Here is a 21068-nt window from a genome sequence, read left to right as displayed (position 1 = left end):
AGGTTAAAATAAAAACACAAAAAAAATTTAAAAAGAAGAAAAAAACAACAACAAACAAGACATTAAAAAGGAAACATGTCTTAGGAAAAAAAGACTAGCACATATACACATAGTATCCTCCGTAGTTGAGTGCTGATTAATAGGACAATGTTAGATTCCTACCCCTTGTAAAACAGGCCAAAAGAATTTTAAACTACTAAACACTAAATCTGTTTACTAATTGTTAGCCTGCTATCTGTATTACATTAACAACAAAATAATTAACAAATGTTTTATTACTTACACCAATTAATAAATATTGCTTTGCCAACTATCTTTATGTTGCATGATTCCAAATAATTCTGGCTTGTTCAGCATATTATGATTTAACAAATTATAGTTTAGCAAGGAAAATTTGCAAATAAAATCCTTGTCATTCTTTGCATGTATAAATATACATATTCCTATGGCAGCCTGCTCTAATGTTGTATATCTCTGGTATGTTGGCTTACAATTTCTGAAATCCCCAATAATCTTTCCATGTTGAAATTAATGATAGAATTATAATCCTATCGGTTCTAATTTAAAACCTGTGAAATGGATCCTAATTTTCCCACCGTACTATAAATAAGAAAGAAGATCAAGTATTCTCTGAGCTTGGTTGTTTGCTTGCAGATATTCATTACCAGGCTTGGTAACATTTTTGGTGCAAACAAAACAAGTGTGGGGTTTTGGTTTTTTTCTGGGGAGGAATTATGATAATGTGAAGATAGCAGTAATGTTGCAATAGCTTCTCCTAAAGAATCCTGGGTAGAATGATTTTGTAAGGATATGTTCTCCCTACAATTCCTAAGAAAAGGGAAATTACCACTAATTATTGCTTGTATCTATCCATTGTATAGATGCACTTTTAAAATTGAAATGTTGTGAAATATTGAAACAAAATGCATTGTTGCCATCATGACCAATTTAGAAGGATGCATTCTTATTCCATATAAGTGCAAATACACATTCTCTTTATATTAAAAGCTTAGTATCACTTTTCAATTCAATGCAGTAGTAATTTAAGAAAACTCCCAGAAAAACCAAAATATTTTTGCTGTTATCAATTGAATTCAACATAGTTATGACTATACCTTAGCCTTACTTTCCATCACAGCTGCCTTTACCTTGGAGATGACCTTGTTCTGTCTGAAGCTAATGGCTTTAATGTATTATATGAGTTAAATCTAAGATGATTCTCAAATGCTTTACCAATAAGCGTTTATAACACAAATAAATACAGCAGACTAGAGTTAGGGCCAGCCGTCAGAATGTTTATTACTGGAGCAATTTCTGTCTTCACATAAATCAAAGCACTCAAAGTGCCATATGATACCAAATGTTCAGTTTAACAGCATAAAATTGAACAAAAATTGTGTACAGTACTTTATAGGGGCTATAAAATCTGCAGGCTTGTAATCACCCTGATCTATCAAAGATCACTCAGCATTCCAGATAATAAATATTCAAGTAAGAGAACTCCTGGAGTTATTTTTTTTTTAAAAAATCATGATTTTTAGTACAGGTGTTGCAAAATATAACAAGCTAGAAATGTAGCAGCAGTAGCATTTTCAAAATATTGAATACCATTTTCTGCAGCTTTATTCAACTTCATTGGACTTTCCTCTGACAGAATGGTAACTATTAGACTGTGCTTAAACATCTGTACTTCTTTGCACTAGCAATTACTTCCATTGACTTGTTTTGTGTTTGAGTAAATGTTTGAATAAGTGTTTACTTATTTTTTAAAATGGATTTATATGTTGTCCCAATCTATTATGCTTCTGGGTTGCTTACAAAATAGCAGTTAAAAACAAAGAATTACACCATCCGAATGTGAAAGTCAGAAAAAAATGCCATTCACAAAAACCTAAAACATTACTCAAGGTCAAAAAGGTCTAAAGTGAAGAACCAGGTTTTAAAGGTTCATTTAAGTAGTGCTAGGATGGAAGCTACAAAACTGTTGTGTTGTGTGAGCCATTTTCTTGAAGGGCAAGCTAAAGTGACACTTTGTATCTGATGAACTACAAGTATTATTTTGGAGGAAGCAACTAGCATAGAAAGAAAGACAGAACGAAAAACGGCCTAATTTTATTGCCAAAATCTCCCTCTCTCCCATTTCCCCCTTAAGCAGTAAAATTGCCTAATTTTACTGCATAAATCTCCCTCTCTTCCCATGCTCTATTTCCAGACTGTTTGCAACTCTGCAAAGGCATAATTATCTGCCTTACATGTGTCTGCCAAATCTGAATGATGGAGAAGGGTAAAACATCCCTTTCATCTCATTCTTTCTTATCTCTCCAGACCTCATTTGCAAGTGTTGTAGTTTTGTGTTGGAAATTTCAACTTCAAGCAGTGGATGGGGGGGGGGCAATATGCTGACTCTGTAAACTGCTTAGAGAGGGTTGTAAAAGCACTGTGAAGCAGTATATAAGTCTAAGTGCTATTGCTAAGAGGAGGAGGAGGAGGAGGAAAAGAAAGATGAGGTGGAAGAAAAAAAAACATGGTTTAAACCAGGGGTCTCCAACCTTGGCAACTTTAAGACTTGTGGACTTCAACTCCCAGAGTTCAATTCTGGGAGTTGAAGTCCACAAGTCTTAAAGTTGCCAAGGTTGGAGACCCCTGGTTTAAACAAGCTAAGGAAACATAATGCAATTATTTGAAAATTCTCTTGATGTATTTTGTTTTAAAAGCCAATCAAATATTATTAAAGAACATACTAAATTAATAAAGTTAATAAAAAAATTCTGCATTAAGAGATGTGTTTTAAGGAAGGGGAAAAGAAAAATAACATTCCATGCTGTCCATCTTTGAATGATAGCAAATGGAATTGCAAATGTGATTCCATACAGATGTTAAAAGGCATAATCCCTGTGGCCCCTCACTTGTCAGAGGCCACAGGCAAATCTCTCCTCTCCTACCACAGAGTGAAACACCCACTGAGCAGAATCATTATGAAACAGTGTCTCCAATCTCTGATCTTTGCAGCAAGAGACCATGGCTGATGATATTGAAAGCTGCTCAGGAGTCTAAGTGGTCTAGGACAGGTGAACTACCATGATTCTGGTCCTGACATAGGACCATAAGGAAGCAACCAATGCAATCTCAGTCCCATATCTGTGCCTAAAAGCTGTCTGTATGAAGTACAGCTGAGTGTCATTAGCATTCTGATGACAGCTTATGCTGAAATTCTGATGCATATCCCCAACAGCTTCCTAGTGGCGCTGATGACAGTGATGAGGGACAAAATAATTTACAGCATAGCTGCTGGAGAGCACGAAAGCAGTCACCCAGTACTGTTCTCTGAACCTGCTCCTCCAGTTGAAGTGGAGCCATTCTAATACAATGACTCTCACTTTGTCAGGTGCAGGAAACCAAGAGCCAGGATAAAGTTCAAAGCACGGCAAGTTTATTCCATGAAACTTGTACACAAGAATCTGATCTACTAAGAGTCAAGACAAATTGGCGCCAGCCTGTTCATTTGTCCAATGAAGGGACTTCAAGGGGGCTGGACCTAGGACTCTTCCAGGGCAGTAGGGACTCTAGAGCAGGGGTCTCCAACCTTGGCAACTTTAAGACTTGTGGACTTCAACTCCCAGAATTCCTCAGCCAACAAAGCTGGGAGTTGAAATCCACAAGTCTTAAAGTTGCCAAGGTTGGAGGCCCCTGCTCTAGACTGATGATGCATTTGACTTTTGGGCTCAGCCTGGTCATCTCCTACATACTTCTAGGCGGGGTAGGCTTCAAAAATTTTAGCAAGAGGTTCTCTGCCTGGTTGCTGGGTGGGCATGGCCTAGTTGGCCTCCTGCACCATGGCAGGGGGGAGGTGTTTTTGCCCTCCTCGGGCTCCGGAGGCTTTCCTTGAGCCTCCGGGAGGATGAAAACAGCCTCCCCAGGCTCCGGAGGCCCTCTGGAGGCCAGAAACAGGTCCATTTCTGGCCTTCCCAAAATTCTGGTAGGCCCGTTTTTCACCCTCCCTGACCCTCCATGCACGCCCTACACTTACCTGCATCCAAAACGGGCCATGTAGGGACTCCTGGAAGGGGAAGGGTGGGTGGGGCCGGCCAGGAGTGGGATTTGGGGGTTCTCTGAACTGCACAGAATCTTAGCTTGAGGTTCTACCGAACCCCTGGAAACCCCCAGCAGCCCACCCCTGCTTCTAGGGATGATCATAATTAAAGGGACCAAAAAGCCAGGATTACCAGACACACAGTCTCTGTTTTACTCCTACAAAAAGCAAAGCAACTACTTTTAACTACACTTACTATACTTTAGGTAGTGTTGGTTTTAATTTATTATTCCTGCTCTGAACTTCAAGCAATAAAGGGGTAAGTACCATAAACTCAGTTCAATAAAAATATGAATGTAAGCATGTATCTCGTGTAAGTTACATTTAAAAGTTCAAGAAAGATTGGATGTCACTATTTGAAAAGAAAAAAAAAGGCAAGCTATCATTTTTCTTAGCTTCCTGTAAATAGATATTTAAAAAAAAACAAAAAACCAGGCAGTAGATATTACTTATAAAGTTAAACAACCCACGATAGTTCAACTAAGCATTCATGAAAGGAAGGTAGGATTCATGATATGTAATTTCTAACCAATCCACAAACCACCTTAAAACCTGCAATCTCCTTTGCAACAGAACAGATTTTCATATTTATTTTCTGCACAGGAAGAAAATGAAAAATATGCTAACAGAGCAACACAATCATAAAATATTTTATTACTCTTAAGGTATGTAATTCGGGGACTGATTTAAAATTTTCACTTCATACAGATTATATTGCTCTACAATATTCTATCTTGGAGTTCATCACACATTCTTTAGAATCCCCAAATAACATAAATATAGTTCATGATTAGAAGGAACGCATTTATGCAGTAATTCTTTATACTAAAGGACAATTAATAAAATAAATCAGACCAAATAAATTAATCAGCACACAGTGTTTCTTTTTAGATGATGGATCTTAGGTTTAATTGCATTATCTTATGGCAGGCCAATAAATATGAAACCAGAAAGCTATGTTTTTCTGGGCAAGATTCTAGAATATATTTTCTTGATGTCCCCACATGAAAGTATTTAAAAATGGAACATGATCAAATAAGCTAATATATTTTGCATCGTCCAGTATGTGTTTTTAATTGCGCAACTACATATCTACTTACTGCTCAAACTGAAAATTTATGTTGCATTGTAACATCATCCTTTGGCCAGAAAGCAGGGGTGAAATCCAGCAAGTTCTGATAGGTTCTGGAGAATCGGTAGCAGAAATTTTGAAGAGTTCAGAGAATCTGAATGGAAATTTTGAGTAGTTTGGAGAACCGGCAAATACCACCACTGGCTGGCCCCAGAGTGGGGAGGGAATGGGGATTTTGCAGTATCCTTCCCCCAGGAGTGGGGAGGGAATGGAGATTTTGCAGTATCCTTCCCCTGGAGTGGTGTGGGAATGGAGATTTTGCAGTATCCTTCCCCTAGAATGGGGTGGGAATGGGGATTTTGCAGTATCCTTCCCCTGGAATGGGGTGGGAATGGGGATTTTGCAGTATCCTTCCCCAGAGTGGGGAGGGAATGGAGATTTTGCAGTATCCTTCCCCTGCCATGCCCACCAAGCCACAGCCCACCAAGCCACACCCACAGAACAGGTAATAAAAAAAATTGGATTTCACCACTACCTGAAAGCTACAGAGATACATAAAAATGGCAAGTCTGAATGATTCCATACATTTGGTGTAGGTTGTTCACTAGGACAAACTTCTTTGCAATGGGATATTTCAAGTTTAGCAGCTTTGGTTCTTTTAATCAAATACTAGCATGGATAGGATCATAGTATCTGGACATTTTAAGAACTGAAGGTGAAATAATTGGGGGATATTAGCATGAAGGACGTATAGTGGGGGTAACTGCCATGGGGTCATTGTTTAGCAACTTCAGTTGAGACCAGCAACTCAATCAGCGGCGTTCGATACCATCGATCATGGTATCCTGCTGCGCCGGTTGGGGGGATTGGGAGTGGGAGGCACCGTATATCGGTGGTTCTCCTCCTATCTCTCCGACCGGTCGCAGACGGTGTTGACAGGGGGGCAGAGGTCGACCGCGAGGGGCCTCACTTGTGGGGTCCCACAGGGGTCGATTCTCTCTCTCTCTCGCCCCTGCTGTTCAACATCTACATGAAGCCGTTGGGTGAGATCATCAGTGGTTTCGGGATGAGATACCAGCAGTACGCTGACGACACCCAGCTGTACTTTTCCACCCCGGACCACCCCAATGAAGTTGTTGAAGTGCTGTCCCGGTGTTTGGAAGCTGTACGGGTCTGGATGGGGAGAAACAGGCTCAAGCTTAATCCCTCCAAGACGGAGTGGCTGTGGATACCGGCACCCCGATTCAGTCAGCTGCAGGCGCGGCTGGCTGTTGGAGGCGAGTTACTGGCCCCAAAGGATAGGGTGCGCAACTTGGGTGTCCTCCTGGATGATCAGCTGTCGTTTGAAGACCATTTGACGGCCGTCTCCAGGAGGGCCTTCCACCAGGTTCGCCTGGTTCGGCAGTTGTGCCCCTTCCTTGATCGGGATGCCTTATGCACAGTCACTCACGCGCTCGTTACCTCTCGTTTGGATTACTGTAATGCTCTCTACATGGGGCTCCCCTTGAAGTGCGCTCGGAGGCTTCAGTTAGTCCAGAATGCAGCTGCGCGGGTTATAGAGGGAGCTACGCGTAGCTCCCATGTGACACCCCGCCCGCGCAGACTGCACTGGCTGCCTGTGGCCTTCCAGGTGCACTTTAAGGTGTTGGTTATGACCTTTAAAGCGCTCCATGGCTTAGGACCTGGGTACTTACGGGACCGCCTGCTGTTACCTCACGCCTCCCACCGACCCGTACGCTCCCATAGAGAGGGACTTCTCAGGGTGCCGTCCGCCAAACAATGTCGGCTGGCGGCCCCCAGGGGAAGGGCCTTCTCGGTGGGGGCTCCCACACTTTGGAACGAGCTTCCCCCGGGTTTATGCCAAATACCTGACCTTCGGACATTTCGTCGCGAACTCAAGACTCATCTTTTTATCCGCGCGGGGCTGGCTTAAATTGGGATTTTAATGTTAAATTTATTAATTTTAAACGGGGTTTTTTAGTATGGTAAATTTTTAATCACTGGGCTAATTTAAATAAGTTTTTTAAATCGTATTTTAAACTTGTATATTGTATTGTCGGTTTTATTATGCCTGTACACCGCCCTGAGTCCTTCGGGAGAAGGGCGGTATAAAAATCAAATAAAATAAATAAATAAATAAATAAATAAAATCATTAATCAGTTGCTAATTGAAAGTGTGATTGTGCTTATGATTTCATTTCAGCTTTCCTTTGCTTTATAGACCTGTGAAGATCATAAATGCAAGGATAGACTGCAAAGTTATATTTTCATCACCATTGTAACTGCAAACAGTCGCTAAATGAGACAATGGCTAAACAAGGACTATAAAGGGCCAGATCAATGGAGGTTACATAAGAGAACAAATAAGATTAAGTCTCATTAAGAAAATCATCTAATTTGCTTCAAATGTCAAGTGTAGAAGATAGGGAAAGTTTGGCAAGCTTGTACAATTATTCTTTCCTATATAAGACCAGCCAGATGGCAGCCCTAAACCCATGTCAGTTGATCTCAAAAGGTTAAGTGGGATTCATCTCAATTAATACCTGGATGGCTTACAAGCCTGTAGGATGGATTAGGAAACTGGAAACAAACCCCACAATAAGGCAATGGTAAACTATTTCCCTACTGCTGACATAAAAATTATGTTCTCTGGGTTTTCAGTAAAAAACAACAACAACATCCACTAATATAATTACAACTTGAATAAAAACATGCAATTGTGCTGTCACACATAACAGTGGTTTAGTGGGTTTATTAATATTCCCCAGCAATTCCTTTCACCAAAAACCCAGAACTGTCTCAATTAAGTTCAGCCAGCTGTAGCCCAATGCCAGTCCGCAGAACAATGGCCAATGCGTCCACAAGACACTTAAAGGTTTCCCAAGATAAATCCACCAGGCAAAATTAAATCCACAACACAAGAGGGTTCACCAGGCAAGAAAAGCCCGGAGTTCACAAGGCACAATCCAAAATAAGGCAGGAATCATAACGAGTAGGAAACACACAGATAAGAAATAAACACATAGTTTCCAGCATCGTCTCCATCCATCTGCTGCGCTAAATAGCCAGCTTTCAATGCAGCCCATCAAGAGGGATGAGGCTGCCTCCTCAAAAGTAGTCGGGATGACCTTCACTGCTCCTGCCTTTTCTCTCCCCTACATGTTCTGGGATCATGTACAGAAGGCAGTTCTTCCTCATCACTGACTGGCTGCAGCCCTGTGCTTTCCCCACCTGAAGCCTCAGGACTGTCTAACTGCAGCTGTACTTCAGTCAAATCACTCTCAGCCAGCTGCTCGTCCAGTTTCTCTCCCATCAAACATTTCCTCTCACTTGGACTTGCAGCCCCTGCCTTGGAGCTATTGGCCATCTCCCCTCCTGACGTGCCTGGGACATCCCCCTCTTCCAAACTGACATCCAGAGAAGCATCTGGGGAAGTGTCTGGGGAAGTCATCACCGCAATATAGGTGGTCTTCATCTTAATTGAATGCAGAATTACAGTCTTAAGTCATAGTGGTTGTTAAGGGATCACTACTTAAGCAACTATGGTGGTCATTAAGCAAACACAGCAGTTGAACCCATTTTTCCCAATTGGCATTTTATGCCTGAAACTAAAAGTAAATATCAGAAACCAGCAAAAAAAAAAAAAACAACCCGTAAAAAATATGGTCATGCAAACTACAGAGTGCTGCAAATGTGAGCTGGTTGCCATGTACCCAAAATGTGATTTACACAGTCATGGCTGGATGGGGGTGGTGGTGCAGCCATTCTAACTTTGAAAAAGGGATGTAAGTAGTACAGGGGAGATTGTCATAACGTCAGTGGTCACTAAGCAGCCAGTTGTTAAGCTAAGACTATTTGTAAAATCATTGATTTGTCTGTTAAGTCACCAAAATTCAAGTTTCACTGGAAGATGTTATCTTTTTTCTCCTATGAGGCAAAGTGGCCGTCATGGATGTGGGGAAGTGAATGATGATAAGCAATTACTTAGTAAATGATAATTACTTGGGGCCTTCCAGATATTTTGAATTACAATTCTCTGAATTTTAAGAGTTATTGTCAGTGCATAACTTGAGCGGCATGAGTGCCTATTGGTGAAGATGCTAGCCTGCCACTCGGAAAATTGAGAGTTTAATCCAAGGTAGCGGCCAATGGTGGGTTTCCCCCGGTTCGGATCGGTTCGTAAGAACCAGTAGTAAAACTGGCGGGACCCGGACGTCATCAGGAAGCTTCTGTGCATGTGCAGAAGAGTGCGCGAGTGAAGCAAACGTGCGTGCACTGTCCCATTGTGAACCGGTAGTAAAGGTAAGTAGAACCCACCTCTAGTAGCAGCAGATGTTTCTCTCTGAAGCGCAAAGAGAAAATATCTGCTCTGCAAACTCCACATAAGCATCAGAAAAGGCATCCAGCTGGTACATTCTCAGCTGCAGCCACTCTCCCTGACTCAATCCTAAATTAAGGGACTACAGGGTCATTAAAAGGGAAAAAACATTGTGCATAACTAAAAACATTTTGCAGATGATTAAAAACGTTTGTAACAAAACTGGAAGACGGAAGGTCTTATATTACTCTCAGCTGGAGCTCAATAGAAGGGCAGTTCCTCAAGTCTCTTGGAAAATATTTTTTGGTTGGACCTCCTCTAAAAACTCTAATCAGTAGAAGGAAGGCAATGCATCAGTTGTGCATCTTTTCCAAGGCTGCCTCAGAGGTCTGGAATGTCTATCCAGGGGGAATTTTGAAGGCATATTAATTTTTGGGAGCCGTGCAAAACAGATCTATTTCATTTGCTATTGTATGTTTTGGAATGAAGAACCTGAATTCCGATCGTTGAACTGTTTTGAACTCGATTCTTTGATATTAGTTGTGGTCTTTGAAATGCGGTTTGGGGTATTTCCTTGAGTCGCTCTGTTATGATTTTCTTTCTTCATCTGTTTGAAGTATGCGAAAGAACAGAATTCTGAAAGACTTAACAGCTGTTTTCTTCCATCTCTTCTTCATTAGTCAGATATTTGAAGAGCAAGACCTCTAGCTGGGGAAAAGAACTACTGCAACTAAGTCATAAAATGAAAAGCCCACACATGAAAATAGCAGGACCTCTCCATCAAAAACAAGGAAAAAGTGAGTTTGAAATTCACCTGACATTGGATAGCCTGCAAGGGGTTCCTGTCTAAGATATTTCAAACTTGCTGTTATGGCAGTATCTTTGCTAGGCTATCTTTTTTTTTTAGAGCAAAATTTTTTATTTTCCATAATAATTCCCACAATTTGACCAGTGTACAATACAATCACTTATCCAACAATCGATCCTATACTCAAATTATACTCCATCAGGGCTGCTCGACCGCCACTCCCTCCCTTAATCCTTTCTACCCTTCTCATCCTTCGACTTTCCCCACCATCCTTCTCCTCGCTTTCCTACTTCCCCACCTCTTTCCCACTTCTCACTACCATCCTTTCTAACCCTCTATCTTCTCCTCCTCCTCCTTCTCCTATCCTTTCTTCTCCCTCCCTTCTTTCCTACCTACCTACCTACCTACTTTCTTCCTTCTTTACTCCTCTTTCCTTACCCTTTCCCTTCGGGAGTGGTTACCGAGCAGTCCCGACTTTACACCATTCCAACTATCTTAATGGTGACAAGAAACCACTGGTGCAAACTCCAGTAGAATTTTATCCACTGTATGCAATCCCTGTCAAAATTGAGATTTTATTATAGGCTCAAGGTTCTGTTGTGTCAAGATATCTTTACCTGAGAATTTTATTATACTTTTATTCTGGAAGTTCGTTGTCAGCCTTAGTCACTTCTCAGCAGTGACGAACGTTGAAGAAATGTCTTCTAGAAATTCTTGTTTTCAGAGTTAACTTTGTTAAGTGATAGTGACAAAAAAGATGTCTATGGTAAATCACCAGTGGAAAATATGGGTGACATAGAATAGAAGCATATATACAATAGTGGTTATTATCTGAAAAATGTGAAAATAACTCTAATCTTTAACCATACAGTACTATCAGTTGTTCCATTGGGGAAGATTTGGAGAGACGTGACAAATCTTGCTTCCCCAGCTAAATAGGCCAAAAATCAGTTCAGATAATAATTTTATACCACAAATTTAAATCCATGTAATAATTCTTTCCCAGATTTCTAAAATATACTGCCAGCATTCCCTTATCATACTTTCATCCCAAATCATATCATCACTTTTATTGATTTCATTCATTCTGCAAGAGGCTTCTTGTTTAGCCCTCTTTAGTCACTTGCAAAACAATTATTTTCAATAAAATCATTCTGCATTTTCTCTGCCTCTTCTCATCTTAATCATTCTTTCTCTGTGACTGCAGTGCATTATTTGCAACTATATTATTCCTTCTATATGTGTTAAATAAAGGACAAATAAGAAAGATTCAAAGATGGAAATCCTGAACAGAAAAAAACCGGATTGGGTGGATTGGAAAATTCTGAAAAAAAGGGATATTTAAAGATCCAAATACAAGCAATACCAAAGTGAAAGAAAAATGGAAAACATACCTATAAAGACTCGTTTTTACAGGTATGGGAAGTAGAGAATAAATTAAGGTTTTCAATGAAGAGCAAAAATAACAAAACAAAAATAACAAAAGGGTTATTTTAATATGTGGATACAAGAGAAAAGCCAAGGAAGGCGTCAATCCAAAGACAGGAGAAGAAAGCAAGATGGTGATGACCATCTAGGAAGAAGGCCAAACTTTAAATCCTATTTTTCTTTCGTTTTGTTTTCAAAAAGTGGTCTAATTATCGGATTAATATCATACTTTTTTTCCCAAACATATGAATACATTAATGTAGTACAACTAAACTTCAGAACGCATTTGGTAAAATTGATGATAACTATATTCTTGACAAAAAGGACACATGTGGGAAAGATGGTCTCACTACCACATAGATTCACAGTTGGTAGAATCATTGGGCCCAATGCATGGTCATGAATGGACCTATTATCTATATGAAGGAAGGTATGCCGCGGGATATATTAAGCTTCTGTCTGAGCCTCATGCTGTTCAACATTTTATATATGTTTTCAATGAGGGAATATAAACAATACTCACCATATTTGCAGATAACAAAAAAGTGAGGGAATTGCTAATACCTCAGAAGACAAGTTTAAGATTCAAAAGTAATTTGATAGACATTGGGTATAGAACATTCAAAAAATGATGTTTATTTAATATAAAAGATTTGTAGGGCTACCCATCTTAAAACAACTCTTGACACATCACTACAATAAATGTATAAAAACCATTATAATTATATTATAAGAGAGAGAGAGAGTGAGTTAACTCAAGATGGTGAACTCAAGGTGGTTAACTCAAAGTGGTGAACATACTTAATACTCCTGCTTCCTATTTTCTCACCACAACTGTGAGGTGGGTTGGGCTGAGACAGAATAAGTGGCCCCAAAATTAGACGCCCAAAGAGAGGCATATTTTTAAATTTATATTAATTATTTTGACATGTGTCCCTATGAATAAACTAATGATTAAGACAGGACTGAATGGCCCAATATTTTTTCTATAATCTCCAATTTTACTAACCTGGAGAAAATGCATGCAGCATTCCCTGCTAAATTAATATAAATCCATTTTGACCAATATCCTACAAGTGCAACCAGTTTGACTCCAAGGATATTTATACTATTCTGTGCAAGATAGCATCTTTCATCTAAAACTTACCTTGCTAAGCAACATTCTGCTGCCTGCTTCTCACCAACTACATATGCTACATACTGATATACAGTCAGATTAAAACAGGATCTGAAACGTGGATGAATGCCCCTTCCATGATTTAATACATTTTAATCATCAATTAAGTTGTATAGCATGTACATTGTTAAATGTCAGGTCAATAAAAACAAATCTTGAGTGTTAAAAATGATTAAGAATTAATTAATAATATAATATATTATTATATTATAATTATTAAATAAATAATAATTAATGATTAATGATTAATTATTGCAGAGTGACTGGCCAAAGCTAAGAACAAGAACTGATGACATTGGGAACTCAATATTTTAATATCTGAATGATGTACTGTATAAATGCTTATTATTTATTAAATTATAATTTCTGCTGGTCAGAACAAAAGTGTGCCTCTTCAACTTGTGTAATTTTTTTTATTGAAAAAGTTTTAGAAAGCTTTTCCTCCCCTTTCTCCCCTCCCCCCTCCTTTCACAAACCCCCCTCCCCCCCCCGACTTCCCGGAACAAACACAAGGTATAGTTAAAGATAAAACAAACATATGCTAAAAAAAATTCCCTTCTAACTCAATTATACTCCTACAGTTATCATCAATTCCTAACCTCCCCCAAAACAATCAGAAATAATACATCCTAATCATTCAAAGCCAGTCTGATAATTCTTAGTCTGATATCTGTTTTGGATATAGTCAATCCATTTTTTCCATTCATTTAAATATCTTTCTTGCATATTGTCTTTCAAAAAGGCTGAGATTTTTGCCATCTCAGCCAAATTAGCAATTTTCAATATCCATTCTTCTATTGTTGGTACTTCTTTTTTCTTCCAATACTGTCCTATCAATAATCTTGCCGCTGTTATTAAATTTAAAATCAATTTAGAATAGAATAGAATAGAATAGAATAGAATAGAATAGAATAGAATAGAATAGAATAGAATAGAATAGAATAGAATAGAATTTTTATTGGCCAAGTGTGATTGGACACACAAAGAATTTGTCTTGGTGCATATGCTGTCAGTGTACATAAAAGAAAAGATACGTTCATCAAGGTACAACATTTACAACACAATTGATGGTCAGTATATCGATATAAATCATAAGGATTGCCACCAACAAGTTATAGTCATACAGTCATAAGTGGAAAGAGATTGGTGATGGGAACTATGAGAAGATTAATAGTAGTGCAGATTCAGTAAATAGTTTGACAGTGTTGATGGAATTATTTGTTTAGCAGAGTGATGGCCTTCAGGAAAAAACTGTTCTTGTGTCTAGTTGTTCTAGTGGATGCCGGCATCCCGGTACAGTCAGCTGAGTCCACGGCTGACTGTTGGGGGCGAGTCATTGGCCCCGATGGAGAGGGTGCGCAACTTGGGCGTCCTCCTGGATGAACGGCTGTCTTTTGAAGATTATTTGACGGCCATCTCCAGGAGAGCTTTTTACCAGGTTCGCCTGGTTCGCCAGTTGCGCCCCTTTCTAGACCGGGATGCCCTATGCACGGTCACTCACGCCCTCGTGACGTCTCGTCTGGATTACTGCAATGCTCTCTACATGGGGCTCCCCTTGAGGGGCATCCGGAGGCTTCAGTTAGTTCAGAATGCGGCTGCGCGGGTGATAGAGGGAGCCCCTCGTGGCTCCCATGTGACACCTCTCCTGCGCAGACTGCACTGGCTGCCTGTGGCCTTCCGGGTGCGCTTCAAGGTCTTGGTAACTACCTTTAAAGCGCTCCATGGCATAGGGCCGGGCTATTTACGGGACCGCCTGCTGCGACCGAATACCTCTCACCGACCCGTGCGCTCTCACAGAGAGGGACTCCTCAGGGTGCCGTCAGCTAGGCAGTGCCATCTGGCGACACCCAGGGGAAGGGCCTTCTCTGTGGGGGCTCCCACCCTCTGGAACGAACTCCCCCCAGGACTTCGTCAACTTCCGGACCTCCGAACCTTCCGTCGCGAGCTTAAAACACATCTATTCATCTGCGCAGGACTGGATTAGATTTTAAATTTTATATTGGTTTTAATGGGTTTTATTATTTATATTGTTTTTTAAAAAATTGGGCCATGTAGAATAAGCTTTTTAACTGTTATTTTATTTTGTATTTATATGTACCTTTTTATTTGCCTGTGAACCGCCCTGAGTCCCTAGGGAGATAGGGCGGTATACAAATATGATAAACAAACAAACAAATAAATAAATAAATAGTGTGCAGTGCTCTATAGCGTTGTTTTGAGGGTAGGAGTTGAAACAGTTTATATCCAGGATGCGAGGGGTCTGTAAATATTTTCACGGCCCTCTTCTTGATTCGTGCAGTATACAGGTCCTCAATGGAAGGCAGGTTGGTAGCAATTATTTTTTCTGCAGTTCTAATTATCCTCTGAAGTCTGTGTCTTTCTTGTGGGTTGCAGAACCAAACCAGACAGTTATGGAGGTGCAAATGACAGACTCAATAATTCCTCTGTAGAACTGAATCAGCAGTTCCTTGGGCAGTTTGAGCTTACTGAGTTGGCGCAGAAAGAACATTCTTTGTTGTCCTTTTTTAATGATGTTTTTGATGTTGGCTGTCCATTTTAGATCTTGAGATATGATAGAACCTAGGAATTTAAAGGTTTCTACTGTTGATACTGTGTTGTCTAGTATTGTGAGAGGTGGAAGTATGGAAGGGTTTCTCCTAAAGTCTACCACCATTTCTACGGTTTTGAGTGTGTTCAGTTGGCTAATCGTTCGACCTCTCGTCTCAATTAGTGTACAGTCCGTGATAATTCCCAGCAGAAAAAATTGCGGCAGGAACTTTATCTTCTTTTTCAGAACATTTTGTAGAATCCACCAAATTCTTATCCAAAAAGCCTTAATATTCTTACAAGTCCACCAAATGTGAAAATATGTAGCGTCATCACAATTACATCTCCAACATTTTGCTTGCATATCTGGATACATACATGATAGTTTCTTAGGATCTAAATGCCATCTATAAAACATTTTATAAAAGTTTTCCCTTAAATTCTGTGCCTGCGTAAATTTAACATTTCTAACCCAATTTTTTCCCAAGTTTCCAATAATATTGGCTCCTGAAAATTTTGTGCCCACTTTATCATACAGTCCTTTACCAAATCCCTTTCAGAATCTATTTCAAGTAATACATTATACAATCTCTTTATATGCTCCTGAGATTGATTTCTAATTTGCTTTACCAAATTTTCCTCATTCTGGACTATACCAATTTTCTGATCTTCCTTCCATCTAGCACATAGTTGCCTGTATTGCAACCAAGTATAATTTTTCCCTTCTTCTTTTAATACGTGCAAGGATTTTAGTTGCAAGCTACCTCTTTCAGTATATAAAAGATCTTTATATGTAATCATTTCCTGACTCTGTTCTAAATTTATATTCTCTACTGTGTGTCTAGGACTTGCCCACATAGGAACCTTATAATTTAATTTATAAAAATATTTCTTCCAGACACGCAAGAGAGCAATTCTTAACACATGATTTTTAAAAGCCTTATCCACTTTTTTATCATAAATTAAATATGCATGCCATCCATATAGTAAATCATAAACTTCTATATTCAAAATTCTTTCCTCCGTTAGATTAAACCAATCACTTATTGCAGAAAGAACAGCTGCTTCATAATATAATTTAAAATTAGGCATTTTTAAACCTCCCCTTTCCCGTGAGTCTTGAATTATTTTCATTTTAACCCTGGCTTTTTTACCTTCCCATATAAATTTATTAATTCCAGTCTGCCACTCCTCCAAATTTTTATCTTTCTTAATTATTGGTATCATCTGAAAGAGGAATAAAAATCTAGGTAAAACGTTCATTTTAATAGCAGCTATTCTCCCCAACGACGATAACTGCAATTTTTTCCAGACCATCAGATCCTTCTGAACTTTTTGCCATAACACCTCATAATTATTTTTGTACAATTTCACATTTGATGGTGTAATATAGACCCCTAAATATTTAACCTTTTTTACAATTTCAAATCCTGTTATTTCCTCTTGTGTAATTTTTGTGGTGGGATTTGAGCTAGAGAGTACATCTACTTGTAATTTGAGAATGAGTCAGAAGAAATTTAAATAGAGACAATGAATTTTCACTTCTGCTTTTTTAGAAGAAAAAAATGCAACATATCCTACCCACAAGAAAGCCAAGGACTAAAATTCTGAAATTTTGTTTTACTTAAGCAAAGATCGCTATTTCAAATGGATGTGGAAGTTTTTTAAAAAAAAGATAATATTCTGTTCTTCTGTATATTTTTTTTCCTCAGCTATTTTCAGCTTTGGAAGTAGTCTTCATTTTTAATCCCAGCCTTTCTGGGAATCCATAATGAGTGGTTTTTCATGGTGTCATATAGCCAAATTTAATTTGGTAGATAATGTATCACAGAACAAAACAACTATCCATGGACAAATGGTTTTATTGCTAGTCAGAATAATGCTTCACCCAGACCGTCCTTAATTAATCACACTTATGCAGAAGAATTGAAGTGAATGTGGATGACTATGTCATATTCATAAGTTAGTTAGTCATCGCCAAGTCAAGTTGAATTCATGCTGATTACATAGATAAATTATAACCCATTTCTAGCAATACCTTGCAGCCTTTTGATTTCTACTTTCCAACCTTCTCCAGTTCTTCTCTTTTTTCTAGTTTCTTCAACTTTGCCAAGCAGACATTTTTTTTCTAATCCATAAACTGTTCATATTACATTCCCCGGTATGCAAGTTTCTGTTTTATTATCATCACTCCAAGATGAATATAAACATGAATGTATTCTCTCTCTTCCAATGTTTCTACGATTTTAAAATCACATTAGTAAAGGGTTTCAATATATTCTTTTTCATTTCCTTTAATTGCATTTGCCTTGTTAGATCTCTTCCATAATTATTTTTGACTATTCCTAACTGAGTTGTACATTTTCCTTTTATTTGTCTTCTTTAAAAGAACCCTAATTTTCCTCTTATTATTATCCTCCCTATATTTATTGACATTCTGGTTGTTTCTTACTTGACACTAAAAGTTTGTATACACTATACTTCTTTCCTATTGCCCAGGCTTTCAGACTTTGCCTTTCCATAGCTATCTTGACAGCTTCGGAAAGCCTTTCAGATATTTCCTACTTTATTTTTTTCTGCTTTGATTTTCACAATGTTTCTTGCCCTTTCTCATACCAACTCAGATTCAATTTTGCATACATTAAGTATATTAAACCCATTCCTTCCTTTGATCTTATATTTTGACTTTAGCTTTTTAAGTTTAATATTTTGACACAAATAATTCATGGTTTATTCACAAAGCTGCGTAGAGAAGTGTCCTGGCTGACTAAATTATAGAACTCAAATGTTCTGTTTCCCACAGAATAAACTAATAGTTTCTCTTCAATTCCAGTGCTGTCCATCTGGTGATGTCTAGTCAGCCCTAACGAGGCACTAGCAAGTGAAATGATTTTCCGCACTTCGCCTGCTTTTCTCATTGCTTCTGTCTCTGACGATCAGCTGTGTTTAGAAACTGGCTTTTATCCCTTATCATGCACCTGTGAGCATAGCAAGTGCGTGCACGTGCTCAAAACCAGCGAACTAATGGGCTGAAGCTGACCAGACTAAGGACGCTACCAGATGAATACCTGGTAGGCAGAATTTTTTTCCCTATTTTCCTCACCAAAAAATAAGGTGTGTCTTATACTACAGTGCATCTTATATTCCGAAAAATGCGGTATATAATAGATATGGATGAATGGATATGGGTATGTATGTATGCATGTTATATATGTATGTATATATTACGTACATGACACTCCATTCCTTTATATGGGCTTATGTAATGAATAATATGTCATGTGTTCTCTTAAACTAGAGGGCCATCTCAGAACACCTAGTGATAAAGGAAACAAGGAAGGGCCCAAAATGATGAAACACTGCTGCGGTAAATTGTGATGAAAACTGATTCCCTTTTGTAGATGTGTTGCAATAGCTAGTACATACAAAAGAGATAGAGCTTGTGTCTTAATAACACAATGTTGCTTTATTATTTAAATTAAAGTAGGAAGCACCTTAAGATGCCTCGTGGGTGTATCTATATTGACCTATTTTTAAAATTCCAATTTTATTCATTTATGCTTTAACTAATTCAAATTTTCCTTTATGCCTGCTTTTCACATTCTATGTGGAATTGTGGGTATCCAAAGGGCTTATTTTTCAATACTGACATCATTAACCAAATAGCTTTCACAATGTCACTTCCAGATTTATTTGTAAAAATTCCAAATTAGAGGAATGTCTTCAGAGCTAAGATCATTCATACAAAATATTACACACACACACACACACACACACACACACAATTTCTGTATTTTTAAATTACATATATATATAAAATTTAAAAATACAGAAATAGTATGCTACTTCCCTTCTTCCAGGTTTGTGGTTCCTTCTTCTAGGTCAATTGAGTTCTCCAATATCTCCAGCGTCCACAATATCTCTTAGTGTTCTCCTTCTCCTTTCAACCTTATACTTACCTTGTCAATCTTCGATTTGTAGAGCTACTGTGAAGATGGTATTCTATAGGAGGGCAACTAATCAAGTGGAAATGATTTGAACAAAACCAAAAATACCTAACTATATGAATAATGAGAATCCTTTGTTAGAAAAAGTTGGACAGTCATCTGTTGGGGTTGTTATAGTGGTAGATTTCCTATTTCATTGAGAATAGGAAATTCTCAATTTTAGACCATTGAGAATGGTCTAAAAAATCCCTTTCAGCTATATTGTGCCTGCATTCACATGAATGGGTTTCATACACTTCCTTAGTAATGTATGAAGAATTATGAAAAAAGTAGTCAGAGATATCATAGGGAAAGATGAAATGGTCACAAGATGCAACCATCAATCTCCGATTTCTTCAATATTAGCAACTTTATTGTCTGAAGAGTTGTTTTGCCTCAATATAACAAACTGGTAATAAATTGAACACTTTGTTATATGATTATTATTTATGAAGTTTAAACTTCAGATTATTTAGATCAGCGGTCACCAACTGGTGGTCTGTGAGAAAATTTTGGTGGTCTGCTTAAAAATTATTTGCATTTTTTACATTGCACTAAATTAGGGGTCCTCAAACTACGAATCCTGGGCCGGATAGGTGCAATGAATGTTTGTGTTGCTGCAGAGAGTCTCCCCCTTTGGAGTCTTTTTGTGCGGATTGGAGGGGGGCAGAAAATCTGACTTGGGGTCTGCTTCAGCCTTCTGCTGCTGGGCTTTTGGAGAAGGATGGAGGGAAGTGTCGCTGGTGGCGAAGAGCTGGAGGGTCTTGTTCCAGTGTGACTGCATCATGACCTGAAACTGGCTGACCATCTCAGCCCACTGAGTCTCCAGGCGCCAGTACCTGGCTTTGCACTCCCACAGGTCTTCCCTCTGCTTGGAAAGCCTATGCTCATAGTCCTCAGTGAGGTGCTTCTGCTGAGACTCCTTCTCAGTCAGATCCAATTTGAACTGAACCAGCTGTTTGCCAACTTTTTCTCGTGGTGGCTGCTTAGCTCCAACAACTGCATTCTGTTGGGGCCCTAAGTAGCCCGGGCAGGGAGGCGAGGAGTGGCCGGCAGGGGAGGGGTGAGTAGAGGGCAGTGAGGCACCCCTTGACATGAGTTACATCGAGTCGTCCACGCCCACCCAGTCACATGACCACCTAGCCACATCCACCCAGTCATTAGGCAGATCATATTAGTAGTCCACGGGATTTAAAATTATGAATGTAGTGGTCCCTGAATTCCGAAAGGTTGGTGACCCCTGATTTAGATGACAGAATATAACAATTTGTGTATTTGAACAAGTGCTTCATACCTTACAGTAAACATCTTGTCAAATTCAACATTCATCATAATTCTGAAAAAATATATCTTACAATATACTTCCCACTGGGCAGACAAAGTACAAGTATGCTGTTATCAAATAAAATAATATTTCAGAATTCTAGGGCCAATTGTGGCTAAGGAATGAAAATCCCAATTCCTGATCAAAAACAATTGTTGAAAATAGTATATTCCAAGTAGATGGATGTTCAAGGAAGAAGTTCTGAGGTCCATTTCTTTCACGTGCCTCTTAGAATATTTGAATGTGGAGCATGGATACTGACTCTGAGTGACTGTCTCCTACATCTTAACTAAACACATAGCTAGCACAATATAACCC

The sequence above is a fragment of the Ahaetulla prasina genome, chromosome 6 (genome assembly GCF_028640845.1).
Source record: "Ahaetulla prasina isolate Xishuangbanna chromosome 6, ASM2864084v1, whole genome shotgun sequence".
Classification (NCBI taxonomy): Eukaryota; Metazoa; Chordata; class Lepidosauria; order Squamata; family Colubridae; genus Ahaetulla; species Ahaetulla prasina.
This window is presented reverse-complemented; position numbering follows the sequence as displayed.